General features: G+C 36.0%; 1 pseudogene; it reads left to right on the top strand.

Moving 5' to 3' along the window:
* Window positions 1-6461: 6461 nt before the first annotated feature.
* LOC145105683 (putative mitochondrial protein AtMg00300 pseudogene) lies at window positions 6462-6902 on the top strand (annotated as a pseudogene).
* Window positions 6903-7534: the final 632 nt, after the last annotated feature.

Genomic DNA, 7534 nt, shown 5'->3' with positions numbered 1-7534 from the left:
AATCATAATGTTTAGACCTTTTGTCATTCTCACAATTGCTATCTACTTAAAATCTACTTAGTGAAAGAGTTTCCTCACCATCATTTTCATGAATCAGAGAGAAACCTTATGACACTTAGATTTTATGGTGTAAGTGATCCTATCCATGTGAATTTGTCATAACCATAATCACAAGACAAGGTTAGTGGCAAATCCAAACACATATGGACTGAACTTGTTCAATCTTCATTTCTTGCCACCCGGCAACAAAAGGGCCTACCATTGCTTCCAGGTTGTTATGCAAACAATTGAGAACTCATAGAACTCACAAGCATATTCAACTTTTAACTGGAATAGACACATAAATAAGAATATGTCAACACGATAGGTTACAAATCTCAAGTCGTGGGCTAGTGATTAACAAAACTCTTGATTAGTTCTTGAAACTATCTCAAGACTCCCACTGTCCTCTTGACATATAAGATTCCCTTGTCAAGAACCATTCCTTGACAAAACAAATATTCAAGAATTAGTGTGGATTCTTATCAAGTTAAACACTTCACACAATTGGTCTTAGTTTGTCTTTTTCTTATCCAAAACATCACAACTTACCAATTTCAAATGTACAAGAGTAAGAAAACATTTTACTCTACATTTGACAAGTGCTTTAAACCTGTCTTAAGATTATGTCACTCAAGGCTCAATCTTGGAGTATAACTCCACGATTTGTTTTTGGAACGAAGTATGATTTATATTTTGATTTAACCATTTCAACAATTCACAATTCCTCTCCTTAGGCAAACAAATGCACTAAGGTGTCCTTAGAGGATCAATTGTGATATGGTTCCATAATCACTAAGATAATCGTATAACAAGATACACAAGTACTCTCCCATCTCTTCAGATTGGAGAAACTTTTATCTTTCTGCCTTATTTTATTCTTCTTATTCATTCTGCCATATATTGAAACTTTTCCAATGTTTCAGCATTACACTTAAACTTGTAAGCATAATCATATTTACTAAACTTTAGTAAATCATAAAGAATAATCTTATCAACCTTTGTGGTGGACCTGACTAGTGCACAACCTAATGTACCCGATCCTTTAGTCCTTTGCTTGACTCACATGCGAATGTGAACAAGGAATTAGTCTTAATTTACCAAAGATGAAAAATCTCATTCATCACACAATACAACTTGCATGATTCCAAGTTTCTATCCAAATGAAACTTGGGTGATTAGAATCTTTCCTTATTTGATAAATTATGACACTACCACAAACGAAAGAATCAAATTCATTTTCCAATATTGCTTATCAATGGAAACATACAAACAACAATTTTTCACAAATGCCTTTGTAAGGATGCTTAAAATAAATAAAATCAAAACTTTTCTTTTATTTTAAAACTTGCGGAAAAACTTATCCTTACAATGTAAATTCATATGAAAACTTTGTTGTTATCTATTCCTAAGCAATATCTCATAACTCTTATGCAGTGGCTCAAAATTCTGGTCATCGAACCATGCGATCAGAATCAGCACACCTTTTCTTTAAGCTTCCTTTGATTCTTCAAAAACATCAAAATGTAATTACATTACATCATGTATTAAGAATCTCCAAAAGAGAGTTAATAGAGTTAGATAACGGACTTTACCTGAAGTAGAGTCAAACTTTTGACTTTACCATCCTTATGAGGTTTCCGGTAAATTCGGCAGCTTCGCAACCAATGCCCCTTTCCTTTGGCAATAGGCATATATGGACTCTTTGGGAATGGTATATGGGACTATCTCAGACTTAGCCTTTCTCTTTACCATTTGGTCAACCGAGTTGACTATGGCCGATCCCTTTCCATTGGGAAGAGAAAGTTTTTCTGTATTTCCAGTGTTACCATTGTCAATGTCCATGAAGTTTTGGGAAGTTGATCTTCTAATCAAATTTGCTTTACCAGTGTTCCAAATCATTGCTGATTCAGCATCACCAAGCAAATAGATAATATCATTAAAGGGTCATGTCGTGATTTGTTATCAGGAAGTGACTGAAGAACCAAGTCAACAGCCAGCTACCTCGAGACTTCGACACCCGACTCTCCCGGCTTGTCAATATGTGACTTAATCTCCAAGACCTAAGCACATATAGACTTTGTTGCCAATAGGGATTGAGTGACTTAGAACTTATCAAGTCTGGAAACTTGTGGGATAGGGAGATTTATTGGAGGAGGTGGAGGAAGTGAAGTATGATTTCCAGTCCCACTAATGCACACCAAAGGGATTGATCTTTCACCTTGATTGCCATTTGGGATATCATCTTCATTGGATAGCTTGTTCCTAAAGATTTGGGAAGACCATAGTTGTCTGAAGGAGACATCTATAAGGGAGAAATTCAAGTTAGTTGATTTAAATTCCTTAATATAACACCCAATATGAAATATTAAGGCTAGGATCCAACAACCTATTTATAATTAGAAGAGGGATGCCGTAATCCAAATTATAAAATAGTTGAAGGTAGGTAAATGACGATTTACCAATTTCCACCATGAAAAACAAAATATAATTATGTTTTAATTGGATTTGAAACTCCTAGATCTTTTGAGATACATTGAACTTTCAATGGCATGTTTGTATCTCGATTGTGCCCTCTCAAGTTTGTGACTGGGATGCCGAGGATCACAAACAAGGTGTGAATAACCATGCAAATTGACTTGGTACCCTTAACTTTATCACCTAATCGATGTGCCGGTTAGCCACACAGCTCCACCGATCTATAATAAGGTCAAGTTACCCTTTGCCACTCTTACTAGTCCTTATTAGCGTGCCGCTTAACCACACACGCTCCACTAATCGACTTGGTAAGGTACAAAGTGTAATTTCATGGGTTAGCACCTATTTCACATTTTCCTAAGTAACTAAGATTAGGAATTTATAAGTGTTTAGTTACTTAGTATTTTTCATTATACTTTTAATGAAGGGAGAATTATAGTCCTTTCCTACCCGTTCGACTAACGACCCTCCACCAGTCAAGGAAGCGGTGGGTGAGAGTGGACACCAATTAAACTGCCATTTTATAGGCAGTAACCTTATACCCCCCTTATAGACCGGCTTCGTGAATGAGGCCTACTAATGGTAAGATTGACTTTATCTTATACATATCTATATAATTAAAATTATAATAATAGTATAAGGGTGTATTTTAAACATTTAAAATACTTGGTGGTTTAATCTTTTAATTAAACTATACTCTTAATTTAATTAAACTTAAACCATGTCTTTATGGAATTATTAACTCTTTTAATTAAACACTTTAATTAATTTAATGAAGTTCATAAAGTTTGAATTTTAACTCTTAAAATTGTAGAGTTTGGAATTAAAGCATTAATGTGTGTGAGACTTTACAAATTCCAAAACTTGAGGGCAAGTTTTGAAACTATTCAAAACCTTTCATTTCATAACTTATGAGTTTAATGGTTCATTAAAATGAAGACTCTTCATTTTTATGTAACCTCTTATTTTATTTTTTTTAATAACACTTTTAAAAAAGTGACTCTTAAACATCCATAAATTGAGGACAAGTTATGGAGTCATAAAACAATTTAATGAAAAAGACTCTTCATTTTGTGTAACCTATGGCACTTTTATGAGTTTTAAGATTCATAAATATGACTTTTCATGTAGCTTGAGGACAAGTTACAAAAACATATTTTATGAACTTCTTTTAGATCAATATGGATTGAAAACAACTAAAACACAAAAAAAAATTATTAATCTAAACTAACTCATAAATCAAGGAAACATAAAAAACTTGGTAATCCATAATTTGAGGACAGGTTATGGACTCCATACAATTTCATTGAGATCAAGAATTATACTAACAAACAATTTGCACACAATTCCTATGATCTACCAAAAACTCATAAGCATGAACATTCATAATCAACATTTTTCAAGAATTACATAAACATATATAAACTTGAAACTTCGATTATTGCATTGAAATTGGTTTAACACAATCATTACCACATTAAAAACAGGTTTTATAAGACCAAAACAATCAAAGGTAATGATTCTAGACCAATTCCAGCACCAAAACTCGAAGAAATGCTGTTTGGGGGTCCAACTCGTCGAGTGCATGAACCAAATCGGCGAGTTGGATGAACTTTGCCTTGGACTCGTCGAGTCCATCAGTGAACTCGGCGAGTCCACTGTCACAGCAGCAAAAAAAACTTCAATTTTAAGCAGTTTGCATCAAGTATAAGTGAAAACAAGCCTAGGGTCTGATACCACTGTTGGGTTTTGAGCATTCTAACACTCCTATGGTGTACATGCAACCCTAAATACCTTGGATCTATGTTTTCTCTATTATACATGCAAATATCAATTTTCCAAGGTATTATTCTAACTAGCATAATATAAAGTACACATAATATAAGTTCTAGTAGAATTACATACCTCTTGTTTGGTGCTTGATTCCATGGAGCTCAAGAGCCTAGTGCCCCAAGTGTGACACCTCAAATGGGTCACACAACATCATAAACACTTGGAATAACTTGAGAGAAAGTACACACTTCATGAAATCGGTTTGCCCTCTTCATGCATACATGGTGGCCGATTTTTATAAGAATAAGATGCTTATATAGTTTGTCACAATTAGAGTAAACCCTAATTGTCATGGCTTTCCATTTCCTTGGATCCATGGGTTCAAATACACCATGGAGCATCCATGGAGCATCCTATGGGTTTTAGCCCAACTTGATAATCCATGGAGCATTAGCCCACTATATAAGTATGGATGATTTACACAATCAACCCATATATTTAATTAGTTTTCTTTTGATCACTTAATTAATTCTAGATTAATTCTTGATCAATAATATTTAAATAATCTTATTAATATTTTAGAACTTATAATATATTAATAAACCTTAAGTGTTATTTCTCTCATTTTAGTCTATCCAAATGCATGATGCCATGCAACCCAAATGGACCATGCCGGGTTGGGTCAAGTATATACCAATTATGGTTATGGACTTAGACACTAATCCAACAGCTGCATGCTGGATTGTGATTGGCTGACACCTTTCATGGGCCTATGGGCGAATGGGCTTGGCCGATTAGGGTTTTAGGTCTGATCCCTAAAGTATAAATAGGGATGCATGCTCAGTCATTTTGTATCTTGAATTATAGAGTGTTAGGCGAATTTATGTGAAAAATGTACTTGTAACCTCTATTTGAGAGCTCTAAAATAAAGAATACTCCCTCCTGCCCGTGGACGTTGGTCACCTCGACTGAACCACGTAAATATTGTGTCTTGTGTGCTTATAGTTTTACTAGTTATCTGATTTACTTCATAACAATTGGGATCAGAGATGCGATTTGTATTCTTGTCATTGAATATGTCTACTCACAAGTTTGATTTGGAGAAATTCAATGGTTCAAATGACTTCACATTGTGGAAGGTGAAGACGAAGGCTCTTATGGTTCAACAAGGATGTGCAACGACATTGGATGGAGAGGCAACATTGCCTAAAGACATGGCGGCTGAGAAGAAAATGGACATTCTGACAAAGGCACATAGTGCCATTCTATTGAGCTTGACAGACAAAGTACTGAGGGAGGTCGTGGATCAAACCACTACTTATGGGCTCTGGGATAAACTTTATGATAAGTACCAGAACAACTCACCGACGAACAGGTTGTATCATAAGCACAGGTTGTACACTCTCAGAATGTCTGAAAGTACCCAAGTGAAATATCATCTGGATAACTTCAATCGCATTGTCTTGGATCTACAAGGGGTTGATGTGAAGATTGAAGATGAAGATCAGGCACTCATCCTCTTATGTTCTCTTCCAAACTCATATGAGAATTTCGTTGATACCATGCTCTATGGTAGGACAACGATCACTGTGAATGATGTGAAGGATTCTATGATGTCCAAGGAACTGAAATAAAAGTTTCAGTTAGAGAGGAGGTGTCCAGTTCCGGTTTGTTTGCAGGGAGAGGAATGACAGAAGAGAGGAAATGGAGAAATAGAGGTCTCACATTCAAAATCAAAGTCTAATGGTTCATCGAATGAAAAATGTTATAATTGTAAGGAGAAGGGACACTTCAAGCAAAATTGTCCACAACTAAAGAATGGGATGTTCAAGATTGAATCAAGCAGCAATAACATTGTTGCTGTGGTTTAGGAATGTTCTGATGAAAGGGACGATGGTGATGTACTGACTGTTAGTACATCAAGTTCTATTGATGCTTGGGTCTTGGATTCTGGAGCATCCTATCACATGCCATATAATCGTGACTGGTTCGACTCCTTCAAAGAGTGGGATGGCATAGTCAAGATAGGTGATGATTGGGTGAGCAGTATCAAAGGTAGTGGCATGGTGTAGATCAAGATACACGATGGAATGGTCAGGAAGTTAGATTGTTGGTACGTTCTAGAACTTCAGAAGAATTAAATTTCTCTTGGCACATTGGCTAAGAATGGGATGAGGTACGCTGGTGAAGGTGACTGGGTGAAAGTGACCAAAGGTTCTCCGGTTATAATGAAATGGAAGATGAATCGTGGAGGGATCTATATCCTAGAAGGTAGTACAATTATGGGCACAGTGGCTATCTCTAAATCCTTGAATGAAGGTGATGACAAGACGGAGTTGTGGCTTCCAAGGTTGGGGTACATAAGTGAGAAGGGCATGTCAGTTCTAAGTAAACAAGGACTGCTTAGTGGAGAGGCTACTGGAAAGATAAAGTTTTGTGAAGCTTGCATCAAGGGAAAGAATCACAAAGTTAAGTTCGATACCGGTCAACACACAAGCAAGGAAATCTTAGAGTATATTCACTCAGATGTGTGGGGTCTTGCACCAGTGAAGTCTCAAGCAGGATGCTCATACTTTGTGATGTTTATTGATGATTATTCAAGGAAGGTTTAGTTGTACTTTCTTAAGACCAAAGATGAGGTGTTTGGGAAGTTCAAGGAGTCGAAGACCATAGTTGAGAAAAGGACTGGAAAACAGGTCAAGACTCTGAGGACTGACAATGGGCTGGAGTTCTGCAATGCTCCATTTGATAATTTCTATAAGGTAGAAGTTATAGTGATGCACCGCACTGTATGACACACACCACAACAAAATGGAGTGGCCGAATGGATGAACCAAACAATCATGCAACGTGCAAGGTGCATGCTAATAACGTCAATTTTATGCATATATTTATGATGCTTTCTTATTATTTTATACTTTTTTTTTATGTTATTTAGAACTAAAAGATACTTAATATGCTTTGAAATATTCAATTACAGTTAAAATGGGAGCTGGAATGCAAAATGAAGAGAATGGAGCTGAAAAGATGAAAAAAGGATATTGCTGGCAGATTGACCCCTCTTCAGTGTTCCGGGTATATCTGATGACCCATAAGTCCAATTGACGAGATTCAAAATTTTCTGAAAACTAGACGAAATTTCCTACGAGTTATGTGAGAGGGCCTCTTTGCTAATTCGGCACTTATCTTATCCAAAATCGGCCTTGAAGATGAAGCATAAAAGCTGGACGGAAATTCCCTCCCA

This window comes from Lactuca virosa, chromosome 4 (genome assembly GCF_052849685.1).
Source record: "Lactuca virosa cultivar CGN04683 chromosome 4, Lactuca_virosa_CGN04683_v6, whole genome shotgun sequence".
Lineage (NCBI taxonomy): Eukaryota > Viridiplantae > Streptophyta > Magnoliopsida > Asterales > Asteraceae > Lactuca > Lactuca virosa.
Note: the sequence above shows the minus strand (reverse complement) of the source record. Positions and strands in the feature narration are given on the sequence as shown.